General features: G+C 53.3%; 1 pseudogene; it reads right to left on the bottom strand.

The window, feature by feature from the left end:
* Nucleotides 1–13,177: 13,177 nt before the first annotated feature.
* LOC120907444 overlaps nucleotides 13,178–15,000 on the bottom strand; it is a 5,728-nt pseudogene continuing 3,905 nt past the window's right edge.

Below are 15,000 nucleotides of genomic sequence, written 5' to 3' on the forward strand. Positions count from 1 at the left end.
TCGCTGGCGACCCTGCGGAACGTCTCCCAGCTCTCCGTCCCGACGCCTTCTCCGGTACAGTTGTTGCACGTGGTTCCGACGAAGTCGCCGCATCTCCAACGTACGTGGGGAGGGAGGCAATCCCCGGCTGCGCGGGGGATTGTTGGCGCTGGACGGCTGGCCTCCTCCTCCTCGACCTCCCTGTCGGCTCCACTGCGTCATTTGCCGCTGCGTCGTTGGTGCTGCGCGTGCCATGATTGCCGGAACGACCTCGTTCTCGCCGAGCCGCTCCTGCCGACGCCGCTGCCGCATTCGCCGGGCGCTGCGGTTGCGCACCTCTCGTCGCCTCAGCAATCTCCGCTCTGCCTCCGCCATGTCCTCGGGCGGGCTGGCTGCTGGATCTGGCTGAGCAGCCTCAGCGACTGCCAAGGTAAGCTGCTCCTGCCGCCAGTCCTCCTGCAGCACGGAGAGGATCCGCCGAGCCGCTTGCTGGATGCGGTCCCACGACTCCGCGCTCTCCAGCAGACGACTGCCGAGGTTGTCCTCGTCGACGCCGTGCAGTAACTCCACCCGAACATCTGCGAAGCGGGGACACTCGAAGAGTACGTGGGCCACCGACTCGACCGACCCTGCGCACCTGGGACAGTCCGGGGACGGAGCGAACCCGAACACGTGCAGGAATTCGTGGACGAAGGCGTGTCCACTCAATACCTGCGAGAGGTAGAAATCTACCTCTCCGTGCTTCCGTCCCGTCCACAGGCGCACGTCTGGCACTTGTCGGTGGGCCCAACGTAAGTAACGGCTGGTGTTATTCGCCGCCTCGTCGTCCCACTGTTGCTGCCACAGCTGCAGCGATGACTCCCTTTCCTCCTGGCGAATCGCCTCTCGACTGCTGTCCGGGCTTAACTGCAGTCGGTTGTAGCAGCGGGCGTCTTTCACCAGGAGGTGATATGGCAGTTCTCCGGCTAAAACCACCGCTACCTCGCAGCTCGTGGAGTGGAAGGCGCTCGTGATGCCCTGGGCCAAGGGCCGTTGCACGCGGTCCAGAATCCGCCTGCACCACTGCAGGTCCACGGCTTCCGCCCAGACGGGTGCGCCGTAGCGGATGATGGACGCGGCCACTGCGGCGAGCAGCTTCCGCTTGCTCACTTGGGGCCGCTGTGGTTGCGCATGACGCCACGCAATGCTCGCACCACACGGAGGGCCTTGTCCGCGACCATCTCGACGTGTGGGCGCCACGACAGGTGGTCGTGTAGCATGACCCCAAGTAGCGGATCGACCGCTTCGAGCGCACTTCCACTCCACAGATGTTCACAGGGATGTTTTTGTATCCGCTTCGCTTGCTCGACACCATCAGCAACTCCGTCTTCTCCGGCGCCAGGGAGAGTTTGTGCCGCACCATCCAGCTGTTGACCGCTGCCACCGCTTCCTCCGCAATCGCTGCTGCGTGCTCCGGTGTTGTCCCCGCTGCCAGGATCGCAAGATCATCGGCGAATCCCACGATGGAGGCGCCCTCAGGGAGCTCTACGGCTAGCACACCGTCGTACATTATGTTCCACAGTGTGGGGCCCAATATGGACCCCTGTGGAACACCTGCCGATACTCGGCGGGTAACCGGCCCGTCCGCCGTGTCGTACGTGAGCTCCCTGTCGGCGAAGTAGTCCTGCAGTATGCGGCACAACTGCACGGGGACTCCCTTCGCCTGAAGCGCCTCGGCGATGCTCTGCCAGCTAGCCGTGTTGAACGCGTTACGGACGTCCAGGGCCACAACCATGAGGCAGCGCCGGTCACGGTTGTTCGTCCTGCCAAAGGACTTCGCCCTTCGTCCCGCGTCTACGACTTGCTGTATGGCCTGCAGAGTCGATCGCCCTCGCCGGAATCCGAACTGCTGCTCAGACAGTTGCGGACTCTCTGGATCCTCGATATATTCGTTGAGCCGGTTCAACAGCAGCCGCTCCAAAGCCTTGCCTGTGTTGTCTAGCAGGCAAATCGGGCGAAATGACGACGGCTCGCCCGGTGACTTGCCTGGCTTTGGCAGGAGCACCAGTCGCTGCTTTTTCCACGGCTGCGGAAAGCAGGACGTGTCCAGGCACTCCTGAAACACCCGGCGGAAGGGCTCCGGTTGCTGCCTGAGAGCAACCGTAAGGGCGGCGTTCGGTACTCCATCAAGCCCAGGAGCCTTCCGCGGGTGCATGCTGGCTGCTATTTGATCCAGCTCGGTCAGGCCGATCGATCGGAGCGGCGCCATGTTGCCAACTCGGAGATCAGGCCACTCTACCGGCGGATGAACCGGAAACAAGGCGTCGACAATTCGCCGCAGTTCTGCTGGATCGCGTTCCGGGGCTGAGCGGGCCACCTGGAACCAGTGAAAGACTTTCCGGAAAAAGTTTCCGGTTTCGTCCTCCCTGATCGACAGCAAGAACCGGTCGAACGCCTCGTTCTTACTCGAACGAATAGCCTTCCGAAGGCTCTCCCTGGCAGCTGCGAGTTCCGTTTGGAGCTGTTCGTTGGGCGGAATGGTCCTCATCGCCATTTGCTCCTTTCTGGAGAGTTCTTCGATCATCGTCTGGATCGCCGGAGTCCACCAGTAAGCTGGCCGACCTGTGTGGTCCTGCGCTGGGAAGACCCGCGACATCGTCTCGTCGCAGACGCTAGTCAGCGACTCGACCAAGCTTTCGACGCTGTTAGCTTGACGGGCGAACCCAGTCATGGCCAGCGCTTTCCCGAAAAGCTGGGAGTCAAACTGACTGGTCTTCCAGCGCGTACCGGCATTGCTTACGCGGGCCGGGCGCTGTCCACGCCGTGCTGCCCGATCCCTTGATGATGGTGGACTCACGCCAACCTCGTACCGGACGTAACGGTGATCACTGAGCGTTACCACGTCGGGAACGCGCCAGCCTCGGGCGCTGTCCTCGCGCGGGTCGAGACGGCTGATCACACTACTGGCGAACGTAACGTCTGGTCGGCTGGGCGGAAACCGAGTTGTGTCCGCTCGGTTCCCTTGAACGTTGGCAGACAGTCTGCCTTGTTCAGTAGCACCAGCCCGAGGTTGTCCGCCAACTGGAGAAGCTCCAAGCCCTTCGGGCAAGTCCTGCTGCTTCCCAGTCCAGGTGCATGGCGTTGAAATCGCCGGCCAGGAGAACCCGGCTGCACCCGCGGACGATCAGGTCGATCTTTTCCATAGTGCTTCGGAACTCTGGGACTCCTGTCTGCGGCGACACATAGCAGCTCACCACAGCGATTCCACCGACGTCGGCCGCAACCACACCGAGGGTCTGACGGTGCCTGATACGCTGTATCGGCAGCCGGTTGCCGTTGACGACGATGGCAACCGTCTTACTCTCGTCCGTTACCCAATTGCCGTTATTGCGCGGTACGCAATAGGGCTCGGACAAGAGCAGAACGTCAAGACCCTCGGTGGTCAACACATGCAACGCCAGGTCCTGGGCGTTCTCGCAATGGTTGGCGTTGAACTGCAGGACGTTCAACATTGTGGTTGCGGGCCTGGGCACATGGGGGCGGCGATGCGGTGTGGGCCGCCACAAACGATGCACTTCGGATCGCAGGTGCATGATGCCGCGCGATGATCCGTGGCTCCGCAGCGCAGGCATAGGCCGGAACGATCCACGCCGGCGCAGTCTGCAGTGGTGTGTCCACGCTCCAAGCAGCGGAAACAGCGAACCGCGCTTCGCTGCTGTTTTGGCGCGCTGCGCACCAGGCACGCCGAGTATCCAACAAGGATACGTTTGTCCGCCAGAAGGTCAGCGTCCCTCCGTGGAAGTCGGACACGGGCACGCTGCGTCCCATCACGACGCTCCCACAAGGACGTTGTTGCTGCAACTACTGTGCGTTCCAGCGCCCGCTGCAGACCGCGTTCCACATCCTCTTTTGTGGCCAACATGTCGATGCCGGTAATCATCACCTCGGCCATCTCCGTGATGATCCGGCCAGTGGCCAAATCACCGACCTCCTCCTGGATGCGCTGCAGCAGCACAGCGGCATCTGCATCCTCTTTGAGTGTAAGGCGAAGGAAGTCGCGGGTCGTGCGGTAGCCCTGATGCACGTACTTGTTCTCCTCCGCCAGGCGCTGATTCAGGCGGATCTTTTCGAAGAGCGCCTTGTAAGAGCAGCCCTCGGCCGGCTCGAAGATGAGCTGGTCCTGCCGAGGGCGTGTTGGACGTCGTCGCTCCTGGTGCAACTGCTCGCTACGCTGCGCCTGTACAGCAGTAGGCCGCTGCTGGTGTTGTTGCTGCTGCCGACGCTGTTGCTGCTGCTGCGTGCCGGCGACCGCCTGTCGCTGTGGCTGCCGCTGCTGCTGCTGTTGTTGCTGCTGCGAGCCTGCGACCTGCTGTCGCTGTGGCTGCCGCTGCTGCTGCTGTTGTTGTTGTTGATGCTGCTGCTGGTTTTCCTGCTGCTGCTGCTGCTGAGGGGCTGCCGGGGTTTCCCTTAGCCATGCCGCGATATTTGCGGCGGACGACCTCAGCGAAGCTGGGCTGCTCCACTTGCCGGATGTCTTCTCCCGTTGGCACCTGGTAGGCCGGGAGCGTAACCGCCGTTGTCACTGACGGACCAGGTTGTGCTTGCTGCTGTTGCCCGCGTTGCCAGCAGAGCTCCTGGCGCAATTGCTTCCCTAGATCGCGGATCTCGGCCAGCAATGCATCTCTCTCCTTCTTTGCGTCCGCTTCGGCGGAAAGCCTGGCCTGCTGCGACTCCGCAAGCTGCTTCTGCAATCCCTCAACAGTGGCCTGGAGACCTGCTACCGTCTTCATCAGTTCCGCCTTCTCCGCCTTCTCCGCCTGCAACATCAGGTGCAGACGAACCTCGTTTTCCTCGTTCAAACGTGCAGCCAGGGTGTACGTCCAGTGTCAATTTTGGCTGACACTGCGGTTTTCTTCTGAACCGCACCCATGCCGCAATCGACGGATGGCTGCCGAGGCCTCAAACTGCGATTTGAGAGTTCCATCTTCGTGGTAAACTCCCTTGTGGGTCAAGATAATCCTGGGGATCGATATGACCCCGTGGGGTCGAGATGACCCCAGGATGCTGCGCCGCCCAGCTGCTGTGATTCTGGCCCCTTCCCAGAATTTTCCGCACACTTTTTAAAAAATCGGGCAGTTTTCAAGCAGTAACGGTAAGTTCAAATTTTTGTCCCTGGGAACTGCTCGCCGATAAAATTTTTGTCGCCTGGGTATTGCTTGTCACTCAGATGTCATCACAAACTGTCAAAATTTTTTTCACGATTTTCACTATTTTTTGATGGGATCGTATTGTTCGCATCGAAACTAACCCAACGGTGAAAACCGCACACAAATCCGACCAAAACTCGCGAAGTTATTAGCGATTTTCTATTAAACTCCTTTTCCCGGAGACACGTGCTCCGGCGGTAGCACCCCGACACTTTTTACCACGTTGTTTTTCGGCGATTTACGTCCGTTTTCGTCCGGTTTTTGCATACACTCGATCACGGGCACGAACACTACCGTTTCCGGCCACTTCCGGCGCTCGTGGACCGGAATGTTATACGCACTCGCGACACACATATACTGTTGTTGTTGTTGTTGTTGTATTTCCTTACGCAAATTTTCCGCACCTTATTTTTTGCGAATTTTCGCCGGCAAACACTGTTTATCGGATAAAAATTGTTAAACACCACTCCAATTTGGGTCCCTCCAGGCAGTTTTTGCACAAAAATTTCTATCTCCACCGCGGAGCAAAACACACCGTGACCGTACTGGGTGACTGCTCGAATGTCACTGCAAGCTCCACTTCTTGTGGTGCCCTTCCGTCAATTCCTTTAAGTTTCAACTTTGCAACCATACTTCCCCGGAACCCGATTTTGGTTTCCCGGAAGCTACTGAGAGCACCGAAGGTAGGTAGCGTCTCCCAATTGCTAATTGGCATCGTTTACGGTTAGAACTAGGGCGGTATCTAATCGCCTTCGATCCTCTAACTTTCGTTCTTGATTAATGAAAGCATCCTTGGCAAACGCTTTCGCTTCTGTGGGTCCTACGACGGTCTACGAATTTCACCTCTCGCGCCGTAATACCAATGCCCCCGACTACTTCTGTTAATCATTACCTCTTGGTCTATTACAAACCAACGAAACCACTCAGACCGAGGTCATGTTCCATTATTCCATGCAAAATTATTCTCGGCCAACGCCGGCCCCGGAGGACCGGACGCTTTGAACTAGCCTGCTTTGAGCACTCTAATTTGTTCAAGGTAAACGAGAGTTCCCGGGCACCATGAAGCTGGGTCGAACAAGACCTTGACCGACGAGGTCGCGGCGACAAGTCCTGACCCGTCACGGAGTAGAACGCCCAGGTACACCATTGTGAGTCGCAGCCGCGAGCGCGTACACGGACGGTCCCAACCGAGAGGCCGGGCGCCCGCGACGGACGCGAGTCTGGACGGGGTATCAACTTCGAACGTTTTAACCGCAACAACTTTAATATACGCTAGTGGAGCTGGAATTACCGCGGCTGCTGGCACCAGACTTGCCCTCCACTTGATCCTTGCAAAGGATTTATGCTCAACTCATTCCAATTATGGACCATCGTTAGAGAGGTCCATATTGTTATTTCTCGTCACTACCTCCCCGTGCCGGGATTGGGTAATTTACGCGCCTGCTGCCTTCCTTGGATGTGGTAGCCATTTCTCAGGCTCCCTCTCCGGAATCGAACCCTGATTCCCCGTTACCCGTCGCAACCATGGTAGTCCTCTACACTACCATCAATAGTTGATAGGGCAGACATTTGAAAGATCTGTCGTCAGTCGCAAGCGACCGTACGATCGGCATCCTTATCCAGATTTCAACTCAAAGCGCCCGGAGGCGATTGGTTTAACTAATAAGTGCACCAGTTCCGCCGACCCGGAGGCCAACAGTCCCGGCATAATGCATGTATTAGCTCTGGCTTTTCCACAGTTATCCAAGTAACTGTTTGGATGAGGATCTTGTAAATTATAGCTGTTATACTGAGCCTTATGCGGTTTCACTTTCTAGGAAGCTTGTACTTAGACATGCATGGCTTAACCTTTGAGACGAGCGTATATCACTGGTAGGATCAACCAGAATTCGAGTCAATTGCTTGAACACGAACTACACTCTTGATCACGCGAGGCGCAAGTCCCCCGTGACCACCGAGATTTGTTCTGTGACGCCGGAGCGTCGTTGGCGCCACTCGATAGACTGCACAAGCAGACAACGTCGGATGCATTGCACATGGCTAGCGGATCTACTCTCTGCACTGCGTCGGGTGTTCCTACGTCTGTCTGGAGACATTGCTAGGCCAGTACGGCACTCTGCGCACTCTTGCTTGTCCTCTTCGAGCGACGGGCCTCTAAGCGGGGTTGTATTCCGGTACGACACATCGACTGGTACACATTGCACGCACTAACGATCTCTCTGCACTGAATGGAACTCATTCATAACCACCGTGACGGGAGACTTTGCTAGTACGCACGATACTCTGCGCATGTGCACATGTTTTACAACCCAACCAACTTAAGCACCTAGGGGAAGTTGTGATGCCATCTGAACACCCACCGACTGATGCATTGAACGGCTAAAGTTGACCTTCAATCCGAACTGGCACTTTGCGGCGTGGAGGCAGTTGCGCGACCACTCCTATCCCAAACCAACAAAGCATGGTGTATCCTAAGTGTTCGGTACAAGCACACCACGACGGGACACATTGAACGGTTCAGCGATCTCTCTGCACTAGTGGAAGAACTCCAACGTGATACGGGAGACATTGCTCTAAACCGAACGGCATCTCTGCGCGTTTACTTGACGCACCCCCAACTTGGTCAACTGTTGGACTTTTTCGTAATCACGGCGGGACACATTGAACGAGCTCTAACGGATCTCTGCACGCATGGAACATGGTGGCGGGAATCATTGCTAGAACCGAACGGCGCCTCTGCGCGATGTACAAAGCCCAACAGGAACCTCGTATCGGCTGCCGAGCCGGAGCTTGAACAACTTGGACTTTCACCTCTAATTTATATCAACTCACCACTCCCCGAGGGATCCGCAGAATTGCTTCTGGGTCCCGTATCGTTATTTGCGATTCGTTTTTGCATTACACTACATTGAACTATTCCAACTTGTTTATCCGCATGGCGAACATTTGCTGCATAGAACATTTAAGTTCCACTTCGCTCTCCCCTACGTGGGTCTGAGCTTCGCTCTCAGGGAAAAATATGCCACATTTGGTAGGGAGACCCGGTTTCATCACGCTTTGTGCCCTGCACCATATATACCCTCATAAATTTATTCATTGGATTAGATCCAAGGAACACCAGATCATGCACCACTACCCATAATAGCTCATCGAGCTTAGCGTGAATCCTTCGGGTTTCCCTAAGAAGTTCGATTGGTCTTGCAGAGTTTAAAAACAACGAAGCTTAGTTTCAAGCAATGGTTAATATACGCGTATTCAAAACCCTTAGCTGTTACAACTTTTTACTAGAAACCATCACGACGAAGTCTTTGGGTCCGTAGACCCGTGATGTACTGCTCCAGGGAACGTTTTGATAGGGTGGAAGCTCAAAATCATAGGTTAAAATCATCGGCAGAGCCCACCAGACACCACTTTTGCTTCATTAGTTCGGACTATAGGCATACGACGATTTTTATCGCGGAGGGGACGTATGACCCAAACGGGGGCTTAATGACCCACTGCCACTGCAAACCATGCTCCTACGACTAAATAGAGGTAAAAACTACGATTTGGTGCAATCTTCATGTTTGACCTCGTAGCAAGGTACCCTCCCTATAGTAGGCAATGAACAAATGATCATAATCCCAGGAGGGCAAAAATGGGAACCCGAAAGGAAAGCGCTGTTGGCGCGCCTAAGCTACTGGCCCGTAGAGTAAAATGGTACCCCCAACAAAGTTGTCGATTGACATTCTGATTGCACTTTTCATCATCTAGGGTGCGTTCCTTACACGTTTTGAGGTGTTTTAGCGAAAAACATGTTTTGAGCCACACGAGCTCTCCGGCCCGTTCGGTGCACATTTTTGAAAAAGCTAGGAGCTGCCCCTAGGTTCGGGGTGTCACAAAATATTGAAAAGTGGTCAAAAACCGCTATCCAGAATCGGATGTAGAATCATTAGACGAACTTAAAATTGTTCTACGACCAATGTCTGCGACGTTTAGTATTCAAGATATGGCCCGCCCTAGGTCTGACCTTGCATTTTCGTGAAAATTTAAAGCATGGCCATAGGGACGGGTAAAATAGCTATTTTGAAGCAAAACCCACATGACTTTAAATGGCCATAACTTTTGAAAAACAAGAGCTAGGTTGCGTTCCTTACACGTTTTGAGGTGTTTTAGCGAAAAACATGTTTTGAGCCACACGAGCTCTCCGGCCCGTTCGGTGCACATTTTTGAAAAAGCTAGGAGCTGCCCCTAGGTTCGGGGTGTCACAAAATATTGAAAAGTGGTCAAAAACCGCTATCCAGAATCGGATGTAGAATCATTAGACGAACTTAAAATTGTTCTACGACCAATGTCTGCGACGTTTAGTATTCAAGATATGGCCCGCCCTAGGTCTGACCTGGCATTTTCGTGAAAATTTAAAGCATGGCCATAGGGACGGGTAAAATTGCTATTTTGAAGCAAAACCCGTCTGACTTTAAATGGCCATAACTTTTGAAAAACAAGAGCTAGGGTGCGTTCCTTACACGTTTTGAGGTGTTTTAGCGAAAAACATGTTTTGAGCCACACGAGCTCTCCGGCCCGTTCGGTGCACATTTTTGAAAAAGCTAGGAGCTGCCCCTAGGTTCGGGGTGTCACAAAATATTGAAAAGTGGTCAAAAACCGCTATCCAGAATCGGATGTAGAATCATTAGACGAACTTAAAATTGTTCTACGACCAATGTCTGCGACGTTTAGTATTCAAGATATGGCCCGCCCTAGGTCTGACCTGGCATTTTCGTGAAAATTTAAAGCATGGCCATAGGGACGGGTAAAATTGCTATTTTGAAGCAAAACCCGTCTGACTTTAAATGGCCATAACTTTTGAAAAACAAGAGCTAGGGTGCGTTCCTTACACGTTTTGAGGTGTTTTAGCGAAAAACATGTTTTGAGCCACACGAGCTCTCCGGCCCGTTCGGTGCACATTTTTGAAAAAAGCTAGGAGCTGCCCCTAGGTTCGGGGTGTCACAAAATATTGAAAAGTGGTCAAAAACCGCTATCCAGAATCGGATGTAGAATCATTAGACGAACTTAAAATTGCTCTACAACCCCCAGTCCGACGCCTCGTATTCGAGATATAGCACTTTGTAGGTCTGACCGAGCAATTTTGTACTGAAATGTATGGCGGACATGTTATTCATTAAACAACATTAACTTGCATCGTGCCCTACTTCATCGGCACAGCTACTATCGACTATCTATTGTTGAAATGGATTGAGTTTGACCATTTTAGCTCTTTTCTTATGCCGTGCACCAACAGTGTGTACCGATCAGGGAAAGTACACTACTTACGCGTTCATGGATGTATATGTTGGTACAAGTTGCCGGTCGGAATAGCAGTGCACCAAAACTGTGTACCGATCAGGAAAGTACAAGACGGAGGGCGCAGCCCGAGCGTACGCGTTCATAGATGTCCATGTTGGTACAACCTACATGTACGTACCTTGTTTTTGTATCAAAAGTTCCAATAAAGTGTTTGTATGCTTAAAATGCTTATCTCAACCGGTCACCTTTTGGCCTGCCCTTTTATAGACAGAAACCTAGAACGATACTCGCGATGTTTGTGTTTTTCCATTCGCCCGGGACGACGAAATGAGCTCTGTGCACATCGTGCAGAAAACTGTCTCCTCCTCGTATGTTTTTGTCCCTCCACGCATATAATCACCCACATTTGTGTTCAACACGGACGGCGCAGCCCGAGCGAACGCGTTAATGTTTATGTTTGTGCACACTAAAGTTACAATCCTAGGATTTGGTTATTGCGTCGCAGTGCCCGACCGTCGCGGACACCATTCTTGGACAAAAGTCCAAGTACGTAGAGTACATTCCCTAGGTATGTGCCCGTTCGTGACTTTCGTTGCGTGCTTACAGACACGCTTGGGTATGTTTACCATACAAGGTTTACTAGGAAAACCTGGGAAGGACGCTTGCCCTCCCGTCGCGGACACCATTCTTGGAAAGAAGTCCTGGTACTTAGCGTTCTTTAATGTACTTGATCAGTTTGTATTGCAATTGCTTTGTGCCATTGACTTTTGCTAATGCTCACTAAGGGGTGTTCGTTTGCGATGTGTATGATAAGCAACTGTCTATTCTTACCAGCAGTTAATCAACACTTTTCACCCAAATCATAGGAACGTAGAGTACTTTCCCTGATCGGTACACAATTTTGGTGCACCTCTAACTTCGCCAGCACTTTATCGTTACGTTTTGTGCACAACCTTGGGACATGGTGTAAGTTTCATCATTGTTATGTTTGATTCGGTTTATTATGATTGAAAAATACGCTACGTCCAAGAAATCTGAACTCGAATACTTTTGCCACGTTGCGCAAAAAGCTACTGAGCAACTCCTAGCCGTTTACCGATTTATAATTTAATTTTCGTTATTAGTTTTAAAAATACGCTAAGTCCCAAAAATCTGAACTCGAATACTTTTTCTATGTGCCGCCAAAAGCTACTGAGCAACTCCTAGCCGTTTACCGATTTAAAATTTAATTTTCGTTATTAGTTTTAAAAATACGCTAAGTCCCAAAAATCTGAACTCGAATACTTTTTCTATGTGCCGCTAAAAGCTACTGAGCAACGCCTAGGTTGGTACATTTCTGGTACATGGAGTGTATGCGTGCAGGCGTACTGCCGTGCTGGACTGGAAAATCGCACTTGCTACTAGAACGTAGAGTAATTCCCTAGATAGGTGCTTTTGCATGCCTCTGTTCGACGTCCATGCAACTTGGAACGTGCGACACACGTAGCTAGGCTTCCCCATACATATTCCCTAGGGTAGCACCAAATTGCACACTTTCAGGGGTATATTTTGGTACGGTGTACTGTGCATGGTACAAGTATCATTAGCTCGTGCAATTTATTTTGCATCAAGTTGCGATTGCTGGTGCGTCGAGATAGGAGTGTTTCGCGACTTTTGCCAAGCTTTGGTGCCATTTGGTGAATAATTAATGTTCTAGCCACAATAAACGTGCCACATAATGCCAATAACGAAAACGCCATTTTCAAGGGACTTCCAGTCAAAATGTTTGCAATCAGCGCTTTCCTGTCGAGTTCAGGATTTGGGACTGAGCGATTTTTTTTCACGATCCAATCAAACGACCAGTTCGTGAATAAACAATTCATACAACAGTACATCCCTTCAAAGTAGAAAAAGCCGAATGCTAGGGAGCTCCAGTCAAAAACGTTGTCATTGGCGCTTTCTTCTCGAGTTCAGGATTTGGGACTTAGCGTTTTTTCACGATCCAGCCAAAAGACCAGATCGTGAAATAAACAATTAACACAACTGTACTAGTACATCCCTTCAACTGAAGCAAGCGCACCATACATGACCCGTACGCTAATCATCCAAGCACATGACACGTCAACTAAGTCAACACATAATACAACTTGGAAAACTAACGGGTAAGTAGGTCATCTCGTACACGACGACACACCGACCAAACCAGGTCAACACGTCACATGCACAAGACATCCTACTACCAAGGCCGACCACCTCGACACACGACCTGTTAACCGAACATGGTCAACACCATCATGTGCAAGGCAACCGGGCCAAACGGGTCAACTTATACAACTTGTAACGAGCATGTGTAAGCTTACTGGTGTGGTCCGCACGGTCCTCACATCAAGACAATCAAGTCGAGAACGAGGCACGCCGACAAGCTCATTAGTGTTAAGTGTCCTTCTCCATCCTATGTCAAGTCACTCGTCTGACACGGAAGTAGCCAACTCTTGTCCACTAGTATAAAGGAACGGTCTCCAGACCAGGTCAAGTCACTCGTCTGACAAGGAAGGAGCACGCACCAAGCTTCACCAGAGCACGGTACCACGGTCCCCAGACCAAGATGGTTAGTTACGCCAACGAGGAAGGGGCACGCGTTCCCTTGCTACACTCAACTTAGTACACTCATGCTCTCACAAGAGTATCCCCTGTGTCGACGTGGTCCCCAGACCAAGACGAGCTTGCGCACATCGAGGAAGGGGCACACGGACAAACCACCAAGCATGGGTCGCCTGAGAGGATCGATGCGAACGCATCTCTACAACTCGCAGCTCCCAGCCTGAAGTCCCGTCGTTTGCGGGCGGTTGATAGGTGTCGAAACTAGGTATATCCACGTTGGGCAGAGCTCAAGCCAACGGCGTTCCCAGTTACGGTACTAACACGTGCAGCGAACTCCACTCATTGCGGCCTAGGTATAGCGGGATGAGACGCCGGGCTGCAGACGCAGACTCCAACGGATCTCAGAGGGTTGTTAGGCCCGCTAGCTTCCGAACACCTAATGGGTTTGAGAAGCGCTATCAGCTCGGATTGGCTACGACCTTAGAGGCGTTCAGGCATAATCCAGCGGACGTAGCGTCATACCAAAGTCCGGTCGGACTAGTATTGAGCCAGTGGTCCGTACCTGTGGTTCCTCTCGTACTGCACAGGAATTCCGTTAAGATAGCGACTATAAGCACACACCAGTAGGGTAAAACTAACCTGTCTCACGACGGTCTAAACCCAGCTCACGTTCCCTTGAAAGGGTGAACAATCCTACGCTTGGTGAATTTTGCTTCACAATGATAGGAAGAGCCGACATCGAAGGATCAAAAGCCACGTCGCTATGAACGCTTGGCGGCCACAAGCCAGTTATCCCTGTGAAGCCGTCCTGATCTCAAGCAAGAAGACTCCGCCGCAGGTGACATTTCGCGTCGGTGACGTGGAAGTCCAGTCTTCTAGGAGCATCAGGTACTTGGGCGTGCAGCTCCAAGATCACCTGAAATGGCGAGATCACGTCACGAAAGTCTCCGAAAAGGCGTCGCGCGTGGTGGCAGCTGTAACGCGCCTCATGCAAAACCACAGCGGCCCCAGGACGGCCAAGTCAAGGCTGCTGGCGTATGTGGCAGAATCGGTGTTGCGGTATGCTGCTCCCGTCTGGGCTGAGGCAACTCAGGTGCGAGAGTGCCGACGGATGCTGCAACGGGTTCAGCGAAAAGCAGCCATCAGGGTGGCACGGGCATTCCGTACCGTCAGGTATGAGACGGCCACCCTACTCGCTGGACTCGTACCGATATGCCACCTCATCAACGAGGATGCTCGGGTTCACCAACAACTCCTTGCTCCAGACCGTGCTGCAACGAGGGAGGACATCCGGGCGACGGAGCGGCAGAACACCATCGACTGCTGGCAGGAGGAATGGGATGCCGACGCACTGCAACAGGATGCTAGCCGGCACACGCGGTGGACGCACCGTGTAATTCCATCGGTCGGCGACTGGCAGTCTAGGAAACATGGAGATATGACTTTCCATCTGGCACAGGTTTTGTCCGGACACGGATTTTTCCGTGACTACTTGTGCCACAATGGATTCACGTCGTCCCCAGACTGCCAGTTGTGCGTCGGCGTCCCAGAGACGGCGGAGCACGCCTTCTTCGAGTGCCCACGCTTTGCGGCAGTTCGACAGGAGCTACTCGGCGAGGGAGGTCCAGACCCTGTCTGTCCGGACACCCTCCAGCGGCACTTGTTGCGTGACGCCGATAGCTGGAGTCGTATTTGCGAAGCCGCGAAGCGAATAACGGCCCAACTGCAGCGAGCGTGGGACGAGGAGCGGGCAGCATTGGCTGTTAACGTCATCGAGCGTCAGGACGAAGACGCAGCAGAGCTGGAGGCCCAACGCGCGGAAGTGCGGCGGGCCCGTAACGAGCGACGCAACGCCAACCGGCGAGCAGCAACAGCACGCCGGCGGGAAGAACGTCGAGCTGGACTTCCCCAACCCCACCAGCTTCACCACGGACCGCTCAGCGACGTGCAGCGCTTCGTGAGCGTCAAGCGC

Source organism: Anopheles arabiensis, assembly GCF_016920715.1.
Source record: "Anopheles arabiensis isolate DONGOLA chromosome X unlocalized genomic scaffold, AaraD3 X_pericentromeric_contig0005, whole genome shotgun sequence".
NCBI lineage: Eukaryota > Metazoa > Arthropoda > Insecta > Diptera > Culicidae > Anopheles > Anopheles arabiensis.